General features: G+C 41.6%; 1 long non-coding RNA gene across 1 annotated transcript in view; it reads left to right on the top strand.

Annotated features, from left to right (window-relative positions):
* LOC135269650 (uncharacterized) overlaps positions 1 to 23,772 on the top strand; it is a 162,863-nt gene that overhangs the window by 73,000 nt on the left and 66,091 nt on the right. The window contains exon 2 of the long non-coding RNA XR_010337883.1: positions 21,169 to 21,348. This is a non-coding gene — a long non-coding RNA (uncharacterized LOC135269650). The remainder of the gene's footprint in view (positions 1 to 21,168; positions 21,349 to 23,772) is intronic.

Below are 23,772 nucleotides of genomic sequence, written 5' to 3'. Positions count from 1 at the left end.
AGTTACACCAGATGTGTGGCCTGGAAGGTCTTTGAAACTCAAATTCATTATAAATTCAGGGGAAGAGTGATGACCGCATGACGTTGTTGGGCAGGACACAAACCTGAATAAAGATAAAAGGTCTATGTCAGTGTCTGCCTTAAAGTAGCAAATAAAAATTTGTTCCCTTTTTTCTAGTCTATGTTTCCTAGTCTAGTCTTTTACACAAATGAGAGTTATTCTTTGACCCAAGGCAAGAAAAACATCCTTGAGATTTGCTAAAAATAGAGGACGCTTATGGGGAAACCTTCATGTGAGATGAGAAGTTTTTGAAAAAGGTCCAACAGCAATACCTGCTTTTAGATATAAGGTAACAGAGACAGAGGTGACCACATTCTTGTGGTGGCAACATTTCCCATATGAGATCTTGTATTCTCTTGTCTGCTTTTATAAAATGAAACTAGCGTGAGACTTTGATAATGGATTGGTGACTTCTGTAGAATGAGGCTGAGCCCCCCATGAGTTGAGGCTCCCCTGAAACGTCAAGCTTGACATTTGCGAGATCCTTAATATACATGAGTTGGTCTATGCTTTAACTGCAATGGGTTCTTAGTGTATTTCCCTCACAAGGAGGCTAAAACACATGTAACAGTTATTTTCATATGTCTCATCAATTATATCCGCAATAAAATGATACCTAAATCAATTTCTTGCAAAAACAATTATTTGGATGTCTACCCAGCAAACAAAAGTGTTTGAGAAATTATAAGTTTCTTTTGGAAAGCCTATTTTATTATACTGAGGTTGGTAAACCATGGTCTGCAGCCCACAGGCAGAAACTGTAGATCTGCATCCAAGCCTAAAATATGTACTCTCTGGCTCTTCACAGAAATGCTTGTTGATACTTGTAATTATATAAATCAATAAAATTAAAAAGTGTAGTTCTCTTTTAAAATTGGGAATACCTGTTAATATAGTGTGACCATGGTATTTTCTGGTTTATAATCCATCCTGCAGGCTCATTGACTACAGCATTCTGAGCGAGTGAGGGCTGCTGTGACAGAGCACCAGTGGACTACCTGGTGGCTTAAGCAGCAAACATTTATTTCTCACAGTTCTGGAGGCTAGAAACTCCAAGTTCAAGGACAATTTGACTGGAGAGGGCCCTCGTCCTGGCTTACAGATGACTGCCTTCTGATGGTGTCCTCATATGGAGAAGACTAGACCTCCGGTTTCTGTTTCCTTCCTTTTTTCTTTTTCTTAGAGCTTCACTCTTGTTTCCCAGGTTGGAGTGCAATGGAGTGATCTCGGCTCACTGCAACATCCACCTGCCAGGTTCAAGCAATTCGCCTGCCTCAGCCTGCAGAGTAGCTGGGATTACAGGTGCCCCCTACCACGACAGGCTAATTTTTGTATTTTCAGTAGAGATGGGGTTTCACCTTGTTGACCAGGCTGTTCTTGAACTCGTGACCTCAGGTGATCTGCCTGTCTCAGCCTCTCAAAGTGTTGGGATTACAAGCTTGAGCCACCACACCTGGTCTCTGTTTCTTTTGTTATAGATTCTAATCCCATCGTGGAGGCTCCACCCTCGTGACCTCCTCTAACTCTGATTTCCTTCTAAGGGCCTTATCTTCAAATACCATCACATTGGAGGTTAGGGCTTCCACATATACATTTTAGGAAGGAGGGGAATACAAATGTTCAGTCTGTAACAATTGCATGATACATTATTTACCATGGTGTAGAAAGCCTTTCTTTTTCTGACCTTAACATAGCAACTTCATTCCACGGTACTCATTTCTACCCACCTTATGTTCCATACAAATGATGAGTACTCACAATAGTCTATGGGAACATAAATGGGGAAGAGATAATTCTGTCTGAAGCCACCAGAGACATTTAAGTGAAAAAGAGTATATATGACTTGCGCTCTGAAGAATAGCAGAAAAACAGGCCACGGGTGTTCTAGCCAGTCAAAGCAGCCCAGCCCAGCATGGCTAGAGGCATGAAATGCTGTGATGTGGTCCAGGAAACCAAGTCATACCAAAGAGCAATAGATCGGGCAAGTGACGCAAAGCTGCATTCACAGATCCACTCTGCTACTGACCAGAGGAGTATCTTTGGGAAAGTACTTAGGTTCCTAAGTTTCAATATTCTCACCTGTGAACTGAGAAAATTGGTGGCACCTGCCTTCTAAGGCTGCTATCTTTGTCATTACATGTAATATCTCCACCATGATCCTCCCTCATTTAAGCAAACTCAACTCAAAGAAACATAAGCTAAACAAAACACCAGTCCAGACAGAACCCCATGTCCATGCTTGTTGCCTGCTGGTCAAGGCCAAACTCAAGGATGTCTCCTTGCACTTTTTGTGCTAACAGAATTGTACCACCTAAAGTGTCTGAAATCATGGTCAGCAAGCTCTTTGCCTGCTATTACAATACAGACGTATGCTTGTGGCTATAACAGTGACCTAGAATCAGAGTTCTGATTTATGTTTGGTTTGGGTTTAGTTTAACCACCTATCATGTTCCAGTTTGTTGACTAGTAGCAAAAATCTAGCAGGTTAACCAGACTAGTATTTCAGTTTTAGCAACATGAAAGTATATGAAAATATAATCACTTGAAGGGCAAATTTAGTCTTTATTATGTTTTAACATCATTGGCTTGTACAATCAGTTATATAAATAGATTTTAAAAATCAGGTGCCTTCAATATGATTCCATCAATCTTTAGGATTCTATTTTAGATTTATAATATTTTAACTCTGGGGACAGATATATTCTTTAATACTTAGAGTGAAAATTTCTAGCATCAAGATATGTACTTACTTTTATTTTTTTCTGCTTCATATAAGTGAAAAATTAGCCCAAATAAAGAATAAGGTACCTAGTAGACCTTCTTTTTGTAGTCACCAGTCACCAGAATTAATTGGTGCATAAGTCAAAGACTGTGGGTTAAAGGACTTGGTGTGTCATCAAGCAGTCCGGAGACCAGTTAGCATTGTTCAGTGAGTGTGGGCATATGTGTGTGCATGTCGAGTGTGTGTGTGTGTGTGTGTGTGTGTGTGCATAAACCTGTGTGCATGCATGACTGTGTGTACATGTGTTTACATGCCTGAGCATGTGTGTGCATGCATAAACATGCATAAGCCAATAGGCTTAAGCATGATGTAAGCTGATGTTTGCAAATGAGGAAATACCTGTGCCTTAAATAATAGGCAACATTGTCTGGGCACGGTGGCTCATGCATGTAATCCCAGCACTTTGTGAGGCAGAGGAGGGCAGATCACGAGGTCAGGAGTTTGAGATCAGCCTGGCCAACGTGGTGAAAACCCATCTCTACTAAAAATACACACAAAAAATTAGCTGGGCATGGTGGTGCATGCCTGTAGTCCTAGCTACTCAGGAGACTGAGGCAAGAGAATCACTTGAACCTGGGAGGCGGAGGTTGCAGTGAGCTGAGATCACACCACTGCACTCCAGCCTGAGTGACAGAATGAGACTCCATCTAGAGAAAAAAAAATAGGTAGCATTGGCACCATTGAAATTTTCTCAAGGGATAGAAATCATGTGGAAATCTTGTCCCTATTGACTAAGACAAGCTCCAGGGTCCCCTAATGACACTCTTGCCTTTGGATGGAGGTCTTACTGCATTTAGCAGCGGGACGTGATTTTGAGTCATGAGCTGCTCTCCCCAGTAGCTGGGCTCCTTCCGAGCTGATGGGCAGAAGCCAGAATTCTATGGAGAAGCTGGCTCACACCACGCTCTATCTATGACAAGCTGGTTTGGCACATGAAGTGGGAACATCTTCATTGTCACCAGCAGGACCAGCGGCAGAAGCAGATTTCGCTTTTCTGTGGCATGCCCCTCCCTGTACTGTTTTTCTTCTCCTCCTGCTCCTCCTCCTCCTTCTCCTTCTTCTTTCAAGGAGCCAATTTTCAGGAGCTAGTTTTAGAAAAAGTCAGCACTTGGGGCTCTTAAAATGAGTTTACCAGGTCTCATGGTTTTATAAATGAGGGATTCAAGGGCCGGAAAAGGGCCTTTCCCAACGCCAGGCCACACCATCATTGATATAGCCAGAAACATCTCCAGATTTCCATTCAGGGCTCTTTCTACCACCAAATGCTTTCTTGTCTTCTAAAGAGACTAAAAAGAAGTTCACTTTATTATTATTATTATTTCCATAGGTTTTTGGGGGAACAGGTGGCGTTTGGTTACATAAGTTCTTTAGTGGTGATTTGTGACATTCTGGTGCACCCATCACCTGAGCAGTATACACCACACTCAGTTTGTAGTCCTTTATCCCTCACCTGCTTCCCACTCTTTCCCCCTGAATCCCCAAAGTCTATTGTGTCATTCTTATGCCTCTGTAACCTGGTAGTTTAGCTTCCAGTTTGTAGAGCTACATTTTACACTTCGGGACATTTCTCTGCTGTGGTCTCTGGCATATAATACACCTTCAGAAATTATTGTTTGAATTAATGAAATAATGAATTGAATTACATTTCAATGGTCTAGGGAAAGTAACAAGAGAGAACTGTTCATGGTATCTTTCTGTAAGGAGAGATCATTTAGATATTACACTGAACACATTTTCTGGCACATGGTACTCAATTCTAGCTAAATACATCATTGTTGAGATTGGCTGTCTTGTTCTTTTCTACTGCAGTGCTGTTCTGCCTATATCTAGCTTTGCTGCTGATATTAAACTAAGAAGATTCTGAATGAAGTCACTTAAATAATCCAGTTGAAACAAGCCCTAAAATTGTTCCCAAGGTAGGCACTCAGCTTCTGAAGCTTTTGAGAAGGTGCAGCATCCTGCACAAAGCCATGGGTCCACCAACTTTGTAGGTTCCACCGTGTCACCACTTACAAAGGACCTGATGGCACCTGCTGCAAGTAAGGCCAGTGCCCACTGAAGAGCCACTGGCACTGGGCAGGTACTCTCATCAGAAGGTTATCAGCCCTGACATCTCTCCATTGCCATTGCCATTGGCGAACCGCTTCCAACCTGGAGCATTTGACCAATTGTGTTTCAATTAGTAAAATTCTAAAATCTCTATGCTGATTTAGAAGATATTTAATGGATCTCCAAAGCCTATATTTGTGTAATAATAAGTAAAAGTAATGGAAGTGAATAGGTGACTTTCTCTATAGTTAAAAAAAATGCTTTCATCATCTCCTTGATTCTTCACAAATCTTAAGAGATATAACAATCTCATTGTACAGATTTAAAAATGAGGCTCAAAGAAGTTGTGACTAGCCAGCAGAAGAAGCCAATCAATGCTTTTCATTTGTTTTTGATTCTTACTGTATTACATCGTCACAGTGAGCTCTGTTTCTAATCGTGTATAGGCCATTGCTGGGTGAGAACTGGGCTAATGGCACCCAGGGAACCATATCATTATTTCCCCAGGCCCCCACTGTATCACACACCAATACCCTCTGCTACATGCATTACAATACAGGTTTTGTCAATTCACATGGTCTTTCGGTAAAAGGGTGAAGAAAATGGCAGCTTTTGGAGAATATAGATGAAAGAAAAAATATTAATCATATATATTCAGAATAGTTGGTAGACAGAAACTCAATCCTAATCTCACCTCTGTCAGTGTGTGAGGTGTGCACAAGCTGCTTCCATTTCTATAGGAGTCTTCTCATCTACACATTGCAGAAATTGTATTTAATAGTCACTTGGGTTAGTCAGCTCTAAAAGCTCATCTTTATAGATGCTGTACCTTCTATAAAGAACTGGATCCTGGCTGAGCATGGTGGCTCATGCCTGTAATCCCAGCACTTTGTGAGGCTGAGGTGGGTGGATCACTAGATCAGGAATTTGAGACCAGCCTGGCCAACATGGTGAAACCCCGTCTCTACTAAAAGTACAAAAATTAGCCAGGCATAGTGGCACGTGCCTGTAATCCCAGCTACTCAAGAGGCTAAGGCAGGAGAATTGCTTGTACCCAGAAGGCGGAGGTTGCAGTGAGCCAAGATGGCGCCATTGCACTCCAGCCTGGATGATAGATCAAGACTCTACTTCAAAAATAAATAAATAAATAAATAAATAAATAAATAAATAAAAGAACTGGGTCCTATTAAAGTGTTTATACGGTAATCTCAGGTTATGCCTTATCTATCTAGTTTTGGCCTCTCAAAAGCCAAACTATGAGAATCATCATTTCTATAAAAGTCCATGTTGGCACTTCCTTTCACAAAAGTGAATGAATGTATGCAGCAAGACCCGGTGGCGTGTGGTGGTCTGGGTTTCAGTTCCAGCTCAACCACTCTTTAGCTGTGTGGCTTTGGACACATTGTCTAACGTATCCCCTAAATTGAGGGTTAAAATAAAATAACACTTCAGAGAGTTTTTGAGTGGATTAAAAAAATTGGTAAATGCAAATGTTTGTGATCACTTCTAACTAAGTGCCATATACACTTTAATTGGAAATTTTCATCCTCTGCCTGGTATATTCTCATTTTCCTACCAGATGATCACTCACTCTTTAGCCCAGGGGATGAGTTATGGTTGGACTAAGGCAGTCCTGGCTGTCTTGCTCTTTCCCATCCATTCTCATGGTGTGATAGGATTTGGGCCCATGGGATGTAACAAGAGCTCTGCTTAGGGGCTTTGGGGAAAGATTTTGCTCCACGATAACAGAGGAAGGCACTGGAGGAGAAGGCGCTCTGGCTACAGCACTTCTCCATCTTACTCAGAGCAGTTCAGTGAGAATAAGATATTAGAAGCCACAACAGCTGTGACTTTAAGAGGAGACCTTCCTGACAGTACTGGGACAAAGGAGCAGGAAGGAGAAACAACTTCAGTCAAGTTTGTCAAGCTTCAGAACCAACTCGGCAACCAGCCCTATCCAGTCCTTATTTCCCACGAAATAATGAAATGTCTCTGTGTTTAAGTCATAGTTTATCAGTTGTTTTGTTATATGCTCCCCAAAGCATTCTTTTTCTTTTCTTTTCTTTCTTTCTTTTTCTTTTCTTTTTTTTTTTTTTTTTGAGATGAAGTTTCTCTCTTGTTGCCCAGGGTGGAGTGCAATGGCATGTCTTGGCTCACTGCAACCTCCACCTCTTGGGTTCAAACAATTCTGCTTCAGCCTCCCGAGTAGCTGGGATTACAGGCATGTGTCACCATGCCAGGCTAATTTTATATTTTTAATAAAGATGAGGTTTCTCTGTGTTGGTCAGGCTGGTCTCAAACTCCTGACCTCAGGTGATCCACCCACCTCTGCCTCCCAGAGTGCTGGGATTACAGGCATGAGCCACTGTGCCTGGCCCCAAAGCATTCTTAATATGGTCTAGACATGCAGTAACCTTGTCCCTTAATCAAATCAGACCACAGCAAGGAGGAAAGATACAATGAATACTAAATGGTCCTAGCATAGTTGCCACAAACAAACATGAGATTTAGTTCTGGGCTTCCTGGCTGCTGCGGGAAAAACACACACATGAAATTTTGCATAGCATGCAAGATCAGAAGGAAGAAAGCAATCAATTAGAGTAGCCAAAACTGTTTTGGCAATGCATTTGGAAAGCCATCTCTCACATTCAGCATCATAGAGGTGAAACTGAAAGGCTAAATGTGCATCTTCTTGACAATTTTACGTCAAACTTCATTTGTTTTTATAAATGGCTGGTGTTTTTTTTTTTTTTTTAAGTAAGTAATCTATCACTTAAAGTCCAAAGCAAGGACATCATTCTAAAGTGAAACCCTTGCTGTTTTCTGTGTGGCTTCCTGCTCTTTTTCTTGGTTCTAATTTTCTACCCCTACTTCATTAAATTGATCTCCACCTGACTTTGTTTCTTTGATGAAATTGCTTCATATCCTCTCACAACCAGAGAGAAAATTTATTTAGTGGTATGAAAACATCCTAAGTTTGAATTACATGGATTCATGTCAGCACATGTAGATGACAATGTGTATCATGATCTTCTAGGATCCAGACAAAAATAAAGTGAGCTCTGCCCTTAACCAGGTCCCCTCTCTGCTGACAGCTGAGGCAGGGGTTTGGCAGCATCTGTGGGGCTGTCCTGGGTGGAGGGAGCCTTGGAAAGCTCCAGGATAAATGGGGTGGGAGGGGTGCCAGCATGGATGCAGCACACACCCTGGGAATCATTCTGTCCAGAGAGGAGAGTATTGGCAGGAAATGCATATTGATTATTGATGATCAGTTGCTTGGGCAGTGATTGCCTGGTACAATTATACTTATACTTTCTTTTCAAATAATTATCTCAGCTTCTAGCTCAGACTAATTAGTGTATGTTATGGATGCAACAACAATCTCTGTTCCTGCCTGGATAAGATTAGAAATGGCCAAGGAGGCACAGGAGAGACTTCAAGATTTCTGAACTCTAGCTTTGCTAGTACGTGCTAGGGGAATATATAACTTTTATCCCAGAACATGTGAACATTTGCAGATTGCTTAGGAGACAGAGACAAGCTGTTACTTGTAAAATAGGCCCCAGAACTTGGTACCAGAAAACAAACTCTAAGGAAAAGGTAGCTTTGGGCACTGTGGCCTAGGTGTTGTAGAAGCTGGGTAGGCAGGGACAGCCCCATCGCTGACAGGAGGACTCTTAGGACTTTGGTGAGTTTGGAAGGGAGTAAGAGGCCTCCATAGGATTTTGAATTAGGAAATGCTTCAAAAAATCAGCCAGATGAAAGAGCTGATGAAGTGGATGTTTGCGGTCCTGAAGCAGACAGATGGTCAGCCCTCCCAAGGCTGTGTGTGTTAGGATGTGCACTGGCCAGGACAAGCTTGGGGGCTGCTGTGGGAGAGATCTCGTGCCCGGGCAGCCCCAGGGATCAGTCCACCAGGTGGAGCACAGGGAGTGGGGAAGAAGGCACAACTCATTCTGGAAAAACCTTGCTCGTCCAAAAGTAATCAACATCTGACTCAATCGTGTCCCGCACAATTAAAAAGGGGACATATACATTCTTGCTGTTGTTTGTTCAACTGCAGTTAGGACTTAAAGTTTCATGAGAAAACGAGAATGAGGGCAAACTCTGGGAGAGGGGGTAGAGATGGTATCCGACAACATCTGACTGAGAGGGAATGTGGAGGGTCCCAAGGAAGACGTGTGACTGTCCCCCAAAGGTTACCTGTGGAAGATGCTGCTGTGTCTCTGTGCTGCAAGTGAGACAGAAATGCTATGCTGGCAGAAAGCTGACCCTCACTCCCTCACAGGGTGTCCTTGACTAGAACCCCTCTGTCTGAATCCCTTTCTCTCCATTGCTGAAGTCAGGATAACCACCGTCACCCCTCTGATCTGTTGGGAGGATTAGAATAGTTCCTTTGTGACTCACAGCACGGCACCTGGGTATGCAGGTTCCCAGGAAAGGAGCATGATGAGTGATGGCTGTGGCTCAAGTCTCTTGGTTAGCCCATGACAAGGCAGATAAGTGCTCTGTCCTGGGTGACATGGCTCTGCCAGGGCAGGACAGGGTTGAGATTTCTGTGCTGTGGCCTGTCCTGGGTTTCTCTCCATGCTTCATGCGTCAGGCCAGCCTGGACAGAGTCAGCACAGCTTTAAAGCTGAGGCCCTGTGGTTCAATACAAAGTAAGTATTTGGTCTTTTTTCCTGGTTCCTGACACAGAGGTCCTAAAACCCTTGGAATTTACTATCTTGGAGATGCTGGTGAAATGACTTTTGGAGAAATGGAAGGAGGTCAGATAGCTTCAGGATGGGAAATTGAATTCAGTCACCAATGGCAATGGAACCTTCACAAGACCCCTAAACAACAGGGTTTGGGGACCTTCCAGGTTGGGGAGCACACTAAGGTACCAGGCAGGTGGCACCCCTACAGAGAACTAGAAGCTCCGTGCCCTCTGCCAACCTCGTCCTGTGCAGCTGTTCCACCTGGCTGTTTCTGGGTGGTATCCTTTATAATCAACTGGCAAAGATGAGTAAACCTATTTTTCTGAGTTCTGCAAGTTGTTCCAGAAAATTATCAAATCTAAAGAGGGGGTTGTGGGCAATCCTGAATTTGTAGTTGGCTGGCAGAGGGTGGGCAACCTTGACATCCCATTTGTGGCTGGTGTCTGCCGTGGGACTCTGAGCCTAACTTTGGGTATTTAGTGTCAGAATAGGGTTGAACCCAGTTAGTCAGTGAGATGGTTGGCACTGGAAGGAGAAGCCACACCAGTGCCCACGATAGAATGAGCCCCTTGTTATCCAGGGCAGAAGCCTTGGGAATGAAATGAAGTCAGGGAGGGAAGGCATGGATTAAACCAGTCTCCCATGCTTAATGTCTTTTTGTAGTACAATCTTCACTTGGATGAAACCAGAAAGTTCCTTGGGCACTGGCATTAGATCATTTAGAGTTTATAGTAACTCCCTGTCCATAAAGTCTGAAATTAATATGAAGCATTTTAGTCTCGAAAAAGTAAATCTACATTGTTTGTTTTAATAAAGAAAATAAAAATAACAGACGACATTTATTGGGAACTTTCTAAGTTTCAGGTACAACTCAAAGAGTTTCATATGAATAAACTCACGTCGTACTCACAAAAAACACCTTGGGGCAGGTCCTATTATTGTTGGAACAGAAGTTTAAGGAGATTAAGTGACATGGCTCCATCACAAGGCCAGGAAAGGGTGGTTAGAATTGGAGCCAGGAAGACCAACCGACTTCTGTGACTCACCAACAGTATCCTCAGTGACAAGTGCTGAATGTTTAAACAATGAAAGAATATGCAAATGTGGGCAGACATATGATGGGGGCAAAAGCAGTTCTTTACCTTTCGGTACGTTTTAGCTTATTTCTCTTAGACAGGATCTGGGAGATCCAATATTTCAATATGATAAATACCCGATAAGAAAAGTATTAATGCAACTAAAGGGACTAAAATGAGCGGCACAGGGATTCCAAAGGTCTACAGTTTATTAAATGAAATTTTCAGGAGCATGAAGGAAGCAGAGGCAGGAATCCAGTGATCTGGTTTTAGCACTGACATAAACTGAATCTAAGGAAACTGAACATGCAGCTAATCAGTTATCTGAGCATCCCCCACACCGTATCACTATAGAGACATTTGGGAAATCTGGTTTAAGGATATTAGTTTGCTGAGTTGCTATGATTTGAGTGAGTTTATGCCTTTTTTCTTGCCTTTCATGCCTTTATTCACTTGTGCCTCCAGTCAACTCTTGTTTGTCCAGGCAGTCTCAGCCCAAGTTTGGCCGCCTTTGCATATTACTTCCTGACACGTCTGAGCATGTTGGTTGTGTTCCAGTAACCCTGCTAAGTACCTCCATGAATGGAGTGACATGTTGCATTGCAATTATTAGTTACAAGCCATGTCTGCTGGGTCTTCCTTGAGGATTTTATTTTTGCATCTTTGGTACCTGACACACAGTGCAAATTTTAGCAATTGCTTAGTAAATATTTGCAAAAAGAACGAATGACTTTTTCCTGAAGAAATAGTTCTCAAAACGTGGAGAGCGTACATGAGAAACATGACAATTAGGAACGTAACAACTTAGACACATTCTTGGTTTCTGTTGCATATTTCAAAACCCAGTTCTTCTATGTACTGGATTTTTAAATTATGTATTTTGAATTTTTAGTATTTTCAGTCTAATGCTGCAGATTTGGCAAACTCTGGAACATGCATGAGATCATGAACTTGAGAGACTGATAATTTATTAGCTACAGGAATGTATTTTGAGTGAATTGGATTTTGATGAAGAAAAGAAAATAGAACAAAAAATTCTCCTCTCACCTCTTATCCTGCTCAAAAAAGAAATAAGAGCAGTACAAAAGTGCACATCAAATGATCAAAGGAACCACAAAAAACCTTAATAACTGAGTAAGAGAATATGAAGGAAAAGGCAAAATAAGAAAATCAGAAAATAAGAAAGTTGCACATCCAAGAAGACAGAGTTGGTGGTGAACACTGTTTCAGTGGCTTATTTGCAGAAGTGAAGTTGGCTGCAGTGATCAGGTGGAAATTCATAGAACATGCAGGCATTGCCAGTTTCTGAAACCTAGGGTGGGAAAAGACTAGGACTGAGTGACTAACTCCAAATGTGCCTAACACATAAACATTGAAGTGAAGTAGGTGCTCTTGATTGGTTTGGATAAAGGTAGAATTTTGTGTGGCTAAGAAAAAGGGAGAAGAAACCAAGAGTGACAGGATACAATGTGAGAAATCGCTAACTGAGAATTCTGTGGGAAAGTGAGATTAGGGAGAGTGCAGAAATCCATCTCATTCAAATGGAAGTGAAGGGGGCCGAAGGCAAGGCTGAAATATGATCAAAGAAAAGGAAAGCATGAGCTTTTGGAAGCAGTGAATGGAAGACCCTGTATTTATTCATATAAAGATCTGAGAGGGGAAGATGGGAGAGACACAATCTCCCTGCCCAGGTGACTGAGCTATTCTTTCCAAATGACTATTGGAAACTCTCTCTTTCTATGTGCAAAGAAGATGCTATATCCTGTTGCATAAAAGATTCAAGAAATGGACACAGACTTATTGATGAGAATAAGAGTACTGCTGGAGTTGAAGAAATATGTACATAAAATGGTGACCAAAGCTAAGAAAATAATGAGCCCGTATTTACTGTGAAATTAGTCGAGTTGGAGAGAAATTATGATCTTGATTTACCAGCTTCCTACTCTTAAGGATTATATTACATGTTCTGAAAAGTCTAAGAAATGTTAGTTGGATGCAAAGGGATTTGAAGAAATGGAGTAGGTCCCTTCCAACTTTTCCATTAGAGTTATAAAAAAAGTAATTCAAACAAGAATTGGTGCATGCTTGTTTGCGCAAATTAATGAAAACTCCTACAGCTCAGACATTTTGGTGTACTAACTAAAGGGTTTTCCAATTTTAGATTAGGGAAAACTGTATGTCATACAAATTACAGCTTCAAAGTATTGGTTACATGGGAGAAAGCTCACTTAACAGGTAAATATTATTAATTGTTCCATGTGTTCTTGCTTAGGATTTAAAACTGAATAAACTTATTAAGAGTTAGTCTTTGAAAAAGAAATAACAGCAAAGATCTGTTTGTAATTATTCTATTTTGTTAAGGAGGACTTTCCTTGGCAACTAAATATAAACCATCCCAATTTTAGGTAATCTTCAGCTTTTTACTGCAATCCACAGAAACTACAACCAATTTTTAACCCGATCACTAAGTAAATACAAAGAACACAGGCTAGTAATACAGGACACATGGTTTGGCCACTTTGATGTCTGAATTCTTTGTAATTTTGCATTTGAAATACTACCAGGTATTTCTGAAGCAGAAACGGAATGTACTGAACTTGCCACGGCTCTTTTTAGTTGCAATTAGAACTGAACCAGAGAAGCTCGTCTGTTGGAGGCTGAGAAAAGGAAGCATTTACATATTACAGTTTCTGGGTCAAAGCCCCAGGAGAGAAAAATGGAGAGGAATGTCACTAGTCACCAGCAGACTTCTTTGGGAAGATGACCCCATCTTGGGGAGTAGAGCACAGGAAACCAGAGCTGAAGCTGCCTCCTACATCATCCAGGTGGCTTTCACTTTTGATAGATGGGAAGATGGGCCCCCAAAGGTTGAATGATTCCCTGCAAATACACAGGAAGTTGATGGCAGGGCCAGCCCTAGACCCGGAATCTCCCCTGGTCGCTCCTCTTCCTTCCTTCCACAATTAATGGGAATATTGTCATTGTTTACTCCATAGCGTAGACTTGCACAAATGAAAGTTGTGCTGTTCTCTCAAGTGCCTCATAGGAGGGGAAGTGGTGGACTTGAGAACCCTGGATGTCCCCTCAAGAAGTAGAAGGGGCCCCTCTGAAACTGGGGGAGGCAGGCTCTTCCTCCTGGCTTCTGAGACTGTAAGCTCTGGGGCCTTCCATGCCCTCATAGCAAGTCTGCCTTTCTGAGGAGGAGCAGATCACACTCTCACACTCAAGGATGCCCTCTCCTCAGGGACCTGGGCCGGGGTGAGCCCTGATGTGAGCCAGGGTGGAATTTGTCCAAGAGTAACCTTTATTCTTAGGTAGCGGCTCGAGACCCTGGGAAGAAAACCTGCCCAACTCTACCTGCACGGGCCAGTTAAGTCCCAGAGCTCGGCTCAGCCCCTGGCATCTGGCATTGCTTGCCCCTTAGGCATTTACCAGATACCTGCCACATGTCAGATGTTCTGCAAGACTCAGATTCTGGGCCTCTGATGAATACAGCACCAGCCCTTGGGAGGCTCCTTGTCCAATGAGACCATGACCCATGACAGCACACTGTGTAACGTGCCCTGCTGAGGGCTTGACTGCAGACACCACGGCGGCTCTTGATGTTTTCTGGTCTCTCTTCCTTGGCTGATACAGCATCTTGGAAGGAAACAAAACAAAGCAAATTCCTTTTGTTCCCTAGGCTGAGACAGCACCCATCACAAGGAGGGAAGCCAGAGAAGAGCCGGTCTGCGGGCTCCTGCGGCATGCTTCTCCCATTTTCTATCCCCGACCCCACACACAAACCAGCCATGTTTGATATGAGTGGAAATGGGAACTAAATGCCATTATTGACAAAGACAATAAAGTGCATCTGAGCTGGAAATGACCCAGAGACATCAGTAGCACATCCTGTTTATTAAAAGTAACACAAAAGCAAAACATGTTCATGATAAAACATTCAGACAGCAGAAAGCGTTCCATGTTGAGGGCCCCTGATGCCTTCTGGACATTCTGAAAACATGGACACAGATGAGTTTAGAGGTGAGGAAGCACAAGTTGTCCGAGACTGTGAATTAGTGGGATGAGCCTAAAGCCTGTTCGCAGATTCCCTGTGCCTGGGCCAACTCTTGGTATAACATTGGGCTCAGCTGCCTCTCATGTCTTTACAGAAATGTTCTGCTTTTATTAGTTTGGTGCAAAAGTATTGTGGTTTTTGCTGTTTACTTTTGCACCAAGCTAATTTTTGTCATCATGTTTGCCTGAGTACAATTATGCCTTTAATGGGATATCCTACGCCATGTATTCCCCAAAGGTGCCTTCCTACTCCTCCTCCAGGAACTGTCCTACCTGCTATTTTAATTTTAATCAAGCCAATCCTCATAACGATTCCATTCTACATTGTTACTATTATTCCTATTGATATCTTGATGGTATAGATAAGAAAATTGAGGTCCAGAAAGTTAAACAAATTGTCTCAGGTCATAGAGGTAAAAAAGAATAAAGCTGTGTGTGTTCCTCCCATGATTATAAGCTCCGTTACTGCTAGAATGATGGTTTCAATCTTTTTCTTGGGAGCATAGTCACTGGCACATAGAAAATGCTCAATTAATGTTCACTGATTGAATTGATGAATTCCTAATGAGAGGAGGTCTTCCTATATTTTTCTAGTGCTTTGTCACATACTCTTTGCTGGAAGTGACTCATTCATTAAATTGACTATATGCATGCTCCCCAGGGCCCAGTTTCTGTGGATCCAGGAAGAAGAGCAGGCAGTCCGGGACTTGGTTTCTCTGTGTGTGTTCTCCTTTTCCCCAGATGCATGGGAGACAGGATTTAAGAAAGGGACACCACTTCCACCTTGTAGGAAAATAGTAGTTTAGTAATTTTCTGGTTATTGTACCTTGGAATAAGAGCTATGGGAATCAGCTAGGAATGGGAAAGAAAGATTTCAGAAAAAATGACTCCTTTCCAATTTTCTGGCATAGGAAAGTTGGCCACAGGTTTTGAAATGAGGTAGGGATCAGGGATATAGGAACACCCTTGTCCCACCTTCTGTCTTCCAACCATTTCAAATTCCCTTGCCAACCTGCACATTCCAATTGTGCAGCCACCTTGTGCCAAGGCAAATATGGGCTTTGGATTAGCATTTGAACCCATGGGCACTCCTCTGGCCAGTGTTGATAAGGTTATACAGCTGTGTTCTCCCAGCACAATGGGCCCCATGGTGAATGAGGCCATGAATTGGTATTTAGACAAATTGGGCAGTATTTTCTAAACTTTCTGTGCCATATGTCCATTCAAGAATGGGATAATGAGTGCATGTGCAGAGGCAGCAGCACTAGACTTCAACAAAAATAACATTTCCAAACCAGCAAAACTGCAAACACATGAAAGGCAAACGTTTCTAAACCAAATCTTATCCCTCAAATCAGTTGAACTATAATAATAAGAACAGCCATTATTCTCATTATTACATAGATTTCTCATTTGTCTTTTATTACTGAGAAATAAGGAAGCCCTTGTAAAGTACTTTTTCAGATAAATGAGGCTTTCCATTCCAAATATCAGTGAAGATCTTTATAAACAACTTACTGTCTTCTCTGCCTTCTTAAACAAAGTCTCTGAAGAAGAAAAGCTAGTGGAGTTCACCAACTCCAGTTCACCAACTAATACAGTTCACTGCTGTATTAGTTAGGGCTCTTTAGAGGGACAGAGCCAACAGGATAGATGTATATATAAAGGGGACTAACATGATCACGAGGTGAGGGCCCACGATGCATCATCTGCAAGCTGTGGAGCAAGGAAGCCAGTCTGAGTCCCAAATTTGAAGAACCTGGAGTCTGATGTTCTAGGGCAGGAAGCATCCAGCCTGAGAGAAAGATGCAGGTTGAGAAGCTAAGCCAATCTAGTCTTTTCATGTTCTTCTGCCTGCTTTTATTCTGATTAGCAGCTGATTAGATGGTGCCCACCCAGACTGAGGGTGGGTCTGCCTTTCCCAGCCCACTGACTCAAATGTTCATCTTTGGCACACCCTCAGAGACACACCCAGGAACAACACTTTGCATCCTTCAATCCAATCAAGTTGACACTCAGTATTAAACACCACAACTGGGAATCTCAGAATGCAATTGCATTAGTTTGTTCTGTCTGCCATGACAAAATGCCACAAACTGAGTGACTTAAACAAGAGATATTTACTTTTCACAGTTCTGGAGACTGGATGTATAGCACCAGGATTGGGTTCCAGTAAGGGCTCTCTCCTAGGGCTGCAGATGGCCACCTTCTTGCTGCGTCCTTGCATGGCAGAGAGAGAGAGAGAGCTCTGGCATTTCCTCCTCTTCTAGAGGCACCAGTGCTACAGGGTCAAGGCTCCATGTTTATGATCTTATTAAATCTTAATAACCTCCTTGGGCCTTGTCTCCAAATACAGTCACATCAGTGTTAGATATTCAAAATATGACTTTTGGGAGGACACAATTCAGTCCATAGTGGTGATCTTATTTGGAAAAATAGTAATGATTTTGCAGATATATTTAGTTAAGATGAAGAAGATGAAGTCATACTGGATTAGGGTGGGTCCTAATCCAATTACCTGTGTTCTTCTAAGAAGTGAAAACAGAGACAGAGAGAGAGAGAGAACACCAAGTAAAGACAGAGGCAGAGACTGAGGTGATGCCACTACAAGCCAAGGCAATCCAAGAATTGCTGGCAACCACTAGAAGCCAGAAGAGGTGAGGAACAGATTCTCCCCCAAGTTCCCAACTTCCCAACTCGGCCGACACCCTGATTTCAGACTTCTGATCTCCAGAACTGTGAGAGAATGCGTTTCTGTTGTTTTGAGCCAGCCAGTTTGTGATAATTCGTTAGGGCAGCCCTAGGAATCGAATCCACTGATGTATGGTAATGACCATAATGGCCATCACTGCTCTTCAACATGGTGACTTAGCAAGGTGTCTACTGGGCTGTTTCATACAAAAAGTGTAGCTGTATGAAACATAAGCTCTTCCCATCAGTTTTCTTTCTCCACACTACTGTAAGCATTAGCCTGGGGTGATTGGAAGGAAGAGGAGGCTGGAAGTGGAGCAGCCTCCTTGGCACATGTAAGTGTTAGCTATTATTCCATGGACTGAAGGTTGCTGATATTCTTTTCTTCTTTTATTTCTCTAACCAATGCATATCTACCTTTCAAAGCATTTTGAAATTTACAATGCACTTTCACATTATCTCAGTAGATCCCCCTCACATCACTGAGAGGTAGACAGGGTAAGTATTATTGCCCCCATTTTACAGAAGAGGAAACAGAGGCTCAAGGAGTTATTTGATTAAATTCTCTTGGCTTGGATATCATACTGAGACTCAATCCGAGATGCCAAGCTCCTTTCTTTAACCCAAATTTACAAGAGTATTGAATGAGGAGTCTTAAGAGAAGGGCTCTGATTCTATCTCCATCCCAAATTCCCTGGGTTTGCTGGTGGTATACCTTCAAGTTAGATAGCTCATCACATTTTTATGAATGGTACTATACATTTGAAATCCATTCGCTCCTACAGGTAGAAATAGTATGCTGATGGTGAGAAAGCCACAGAGCCTTGTCTCATGGAGCTTTGGGGTCAGTGGGGAAGACAAGCAACCAAACAAGCAATGGCCATCATTTGAGGCAGATGCTGTGACAGGAGGTCCACAGTGTCTCACCTCACTAGAGGAGGGGACAGGGAAGGCTTCCCAGAGAAGGACACCTTAAGTTTACAGCTTGGAAGATGCATCATAGCTGGCTAGGTCTATAGGAAGAGTGGCTAATCCAGGCTGAAGGAAAAGGTGAGAGGCACATTCTATTCTGGAAAAAAAAAGAAGGAAGGAAGGTTGGAGGAAGGGAGATAGGAAGGGAGGAAATGAAGAGAAGGAGAGAGGGAGAAAAGAAAGAAGTTCATTCTGGCTGAAACTTAGAGTTAGAGGGTGGGGTAGTGTGCAGCTTGAAATGACATTTGCAAGGGAGGTAGGGGCCAAGTGAGAAAGAACCTGGGGTCCGTTCTCATGGATTTGATGTGACCTAAGAGCAAGGAGAAGCCACCAAAGAGTTTTCTGCAGGTGCAGTGTGTCCAGATGTGTTTTAGAAGGCTCACTTATGCTGCTACAGGGAGTCTGGATTGGAATAGAAGCAGAGTCCATCAGCTGGCGACATGGGAATTTAAGTGAGGATTAGAGTAGTGACAGTGGAGAGAAGTGGATCCTTGTAGAGGAGTAGAATCAAAAGGTCTGGTATTTAATTCAAGATGGGATGAAGGGCAAGGAATGTCAATGACAACTTCTCTTTCTGGCTCAGGAAGCAGCCAAATCCCATCTTAGTAACCATGGGAGCAAAGTGAAAATGAGTTAGTTTAGAAGTGAGAATGAGGTTCTGTTGGGTTTTGAGTGAAGCAGTATTTATATTTCAATCATATTTCCCATTTTCATTTCTTCACTTGTTTGATTTGCACAATGGTTCTGAATGGACGTTTTAGTTGGAATGTTGACTTGGGATTGTGATTAAAATAATTCCCTCACATACAATAGTTGGTTATATAATAACTTATTCAATGTATTTTCTCAGATTCATATATCATGCTGAGGGCTGATATAAATGCATATGAATGAAAAGTATATTAAAAACATGTAATATGGTACCCAAGAATGTATTGGGAAAAGAACAGTGTTCCTGGGAAGACCCTTGACTACCTCACAGTGTCTTCTGGGGCTTGCTGAAAATATTCATTAGGAAATACACGAGGGAAAAAAAAAAGAAAAAAGGAAAACACAATGTTAATGTGTGTGCATCAAGGTCAGGGCAGGGTGATGGAGTTAGGTGGAAAGAACTCCTTTTTTTCTGTTTTTCAGTTTTATTGAGGTTTAATTGGCAATTAAAATGTATATATTTAAGGTGTACAACATAAAGTTTTGATATATGTATACGTTGTGAAATGATTGCCAGAATCTAGCTAATTATATATGTTGAACCTCACATATTTATCATTTGTTTGTGGTGAGAATACTTAAGATCTACTCCGTTAGCAAATTTCAAGTACATAATACATTATTATTTACTGTAGTTACCTGCTGTATGTTAGAACTCCAGATAGTGCTCCTCTTTTATTTATTTATTTTTGAGATAGAGTTTCTCTCTGTTGAGCAGGCTGGAGTGCAGTGGCATGATCACAGCTCACTGCAGCCTCAAACTCCTGAACTGAAGTGATCCTCCTGCCTCAGTCTCTGGAGCAGCTGGGACTACAGGTGCATACCACCATGACCAGCTGATAAAAATTTTTTTTCTGTGTAGAGATGGGGTCTCATTATGTTGCCCAGGCTGGTCTCCAACTCCTGGACTCAAGGGATCTTCTCATCTCAGCCTCCCAAAGTGTTGGGATTAAAGACCTGCATTGCTGTGCTCGGCCCTTATTCATCTTTTTACCAAAAGTGTGTTCCCTTTTGAAAAATATCTCCCCATTTCTCCTGTCCCCTAACCCCTGGTAACCATCATACTTTCTGTTTCCAAGAAGTCAAGTTGTTTAGTTCTACATAGAAGTGATATGATGCAGTATTTGTCTTCCTGTGTCTGGGTTGTTTCACATAGTACATCTTCCTGGTTCAACAATGTTGTTGCAAAATGTCAGGATTTCCTTCTTTTCTAAGGTTCGATAATATTTCATGACATATATACATGTATGAGTGTATCACATTTTCAATATATTCATCTTTTCAGACACTTAGATTTTCTCCATATCTTGACTGTTGTGAATCATGCTGCAATGAATGTGGAGCTACATACATCTTCTCTAGCTACTGATTTTGTTTCCTTCGTATGCATACTCAAAAGTGGAATTGATGGATCATGGGGTAGTTCTATTTTTTTTTTGAGGACCCTCCATACTGTTTTCCATAATGTCTGTATCAATTTATATTCTTACCAACAATATATAAGGGTTCCTATGACTCCACGCCCTCTCCAACATTTATTACCTTTTGATTTTTTGATAATACCCATCCCAACAGGTGTGACGTGATAGATCACTGTGGCTTTGATTTACATTTCCTGGTAAGTAGTGATGTTGAGCACCTTTCCATATCTCTGCTGGCCATTTGTATGTAATGTTTGGAAAAATGTGTATTCCTGTCCTTTGCCTATTTTTTAATCAGGTTGTTTTTCTTGCTCTTGAGTTGTACGAGTTCCTTATATATTTTGGATATTAACCCCTTATCGGATGTATTGTTTGCAAATACTTTCTCTCATTCTGTGGGTTGCCTTTCCATTTTGCTGATTGTTTCCTTGGCTATGCAGAAACATTTTAGTTTGATGGAGTCCCACTTGTTTATCTGTGCTATTGTTACTTGTGCTTTCAGTGCTGTATCCAAAAAGTCACTGCCAAGACCAGGGTCAAGAAGCTCTTCCCTTATTTTTTCTTCTAAAAAATTTACAATTTCAGGTCTTACATTTAACTCCTTTTTTTCTTTCAGTACCAATAAGTCTTTATTCATTGTATTTTCCCAGAGAAAGGAGAAAGGAAGAAAAGAGAGTCAGCATGCCTTACAAAATTATTAAACATGGAAAAGAAAGTATCTGGTACAGCAAAATCCATCAAATAAGCACACCCAGGTCACAAAAGTGTGGAGGGGCTCATTCTCCTGCAATTCAGGAGTGAGGGAAAAGTATCAGGTAAAGAAAATACAGGTAAGTCTTTAATTTATTTTGTGTCTATTTTTGTGTATGGTATAAAATATAACTTTATTTTTTTCATATGGATATTTAACTTCTCAAGTTCATTTGCTGAAAGATGATCTGTTCTATATTGTTTATTCTTGGTGTCTTTGTGGAATATTAGTGGACTATATATGCATGGGTTTATTTCTGAGCTTTCCATTCTGTTCCATTAGCCTATGCCTCTGCTTTATTCAAATACCATACTGTTTTGATTACAATAGCTTTGTAATATAACTTGAAAGCAGGAAGTGTGATGCCTTCAGCTTTGTTCTTCTTTCTTAAGATTGTTTTACCTACTTGAGGTCTTTTGCAGTTCCATACTGAATTTTAGGATTTTTTTTTCTATTTAAAAATGGCATTGAAGTTTTGATATAGTTTTTATTTAATGTATAGATTCCATTGTATAATATACACATTTTTACAATATTGATTTTTCTGTTCCATGAATACAGAATATCTTTCCATTTCTTTGTGTTTTTTTTTCTTTCAATTTCTTTCATTGTTTTATAGCTTTCAGTGTACAGATGATTTACCTTCTTGGTTAAATGTATTTCTAAGTACTTTATTGATTGATTGATTGATTGATTGATTGATGCTATCTTCTGTGGGCTTATTTTCTTAATTGATTTTTGGGTAGTTTGTTTTTAGTGTATAGAAGATGATTGGCTTTTTTAATGGTGATTCTGTATGCTGCAACTCTACTAAATTCATTTATTAACTCTGACAGTTTTTTGATGTAGTCTTTAAAAGCACACGGGGTATGAAGTAGAAATGTTTTGGTTGTATTGTCGCCTCCATTATGATATGATCTAGTACAAGTTATAAAATTTCTCTGAATCTCAGTTCCTACATCTGTAAAATAGAGATAACAACATTAGAGTTAAAATATTTTAATTGTGTACAACCTGGTGCCTGGCATATAATAAGCTATTCAGTGCCTAATAACTCTCATTATGATTCATTTCTCTAAATTTTTAGATGTCAGCAGCATCTCCAATTTGAGGCAGTGGGATCCCCTGTGTAATGGCTCTTACCAAATGCCTTCTAACATTCACAAAGCAAACAAATCAAAACTCTTCCTAAGGGGTGGAAACTTCTTAAACATGACCCAAGCCAAGAATATTAACTTATTTTGGAAAATTTCTTTAAAAATTCATCAGGCTATTGTTTCTGGTTTTGAGTTTGATTTGGTTTGAATTATGTTAGTACAAAATAAATAAAGTAAATAAATAACAGAGATACCCCTTAATTTCCTTGCTGAGGAAGAAAAGTACACTTTGTGCTGAATTTGCAGCCACCCAGTTTCCAGACAGAGTTTCTGAAGATTGGGCATCTTCCAGTAGTCTGACTGTGTGTAAACTAGTCAGTGTAGGAATAGTCCTACAGCCAGCACCTGGCCAAGCAGTGGTCAAAGAACAAATCAATGCAAGTCCTCATGTGGAGAAGTCATAGTGTCACACACCTAAGGAATTTTAAAAATCACCACCAATGTGCATTTGGATCTATCAGCTGATACAGCTATAAGAAATGGCCTTAGTAACTGTCAGATATGGACCTCTCATTGATACTGAAATGGAAAAGTTCCCTTGTGCCCCAGGCAGGGCCTGCGACAGGGGGAGTGGCTCACTTCTTCAGTGCCCAGCGGCTGAAACCTCTAGGGGAGCATTCAGAGGGTAGGCTGTGGGGCTGACCTCACCCCATGGCAGTGTCCAGTGGTGAATGTTTACATCTCCTGATCCCCCAGTGGGTGTGTGTTAAAGCGTGCTCTTTCAGTTTAGCCATCTGCAGGCAGCTTGTGTTTAACTGTTCAGTTAGACCCTCTACTTTATCCCAAAGACAGGGGCCTTTCTGTATCCTGGGGTTTCTTGCCTTGGTGTACCAGAAGAATTGGATCATATGTGGTCTTGGAAAATGAGTGCAACATTTTATTGAATGGAAGTAGCTCTCAGTAGAGTGGGGAGCCGGAAGGGAGATAGAGTGGGAAGGGGGTTTTCCCCTGGAGTTGGCTGCTCAGCTGCCCAGGTTCTCCCCTACCTGCCCCTGCCAAACCCAGCGTTGTTCCTCTGGTCAGTAGCCTGCCTGCCTGCTGGCATCTGTCAGTGTGCTCTTCCACCGGCATCCTTTTGATGTCCAGCTGCTTGTGTCTTCTTCCACTGATGTGTTCCTCTCAGTGTCCAGCCACTTATGTCTCTGCCTGCTATGGTTTCAGGCACAGAATGTGAGTGCGCTGGGCCATGGAGGTCTTGGGAAATGCAACATTTTGGGCTAGAAAACAGGAGTGCCTGACCTGGCCTATGTCAATGGGCATAGTCCCAGAGGTGGCCCTAGCCAGGGACCATGCCCTTCCCTTCCCAGCAGTTCCCTGCCCCATTTCCATATTAATACTGTTATATA

Source organism: Aotus nancymaae, unplaced genomic scaffold (assembly GCF_030222135.1).
Source record: "Aotus nancymaae isolate 86718 unplaced genomic scaffold, 86718_ANA_hifiasm-v0.15.2.pri h1tg000057l, whole genome shotgun sequence".
In the NCBI taxonomy this organism is placed as follows: Eukaryota; Metazoa; Chordata; class Mammalia; order Primates; family Aotidae; genus Aotus; species Aotus nancymaae.
Note: the sequence above shows the minus strand (reverse complement) of the source record. Positions and strands in the feature narration are given on the sequence as shown.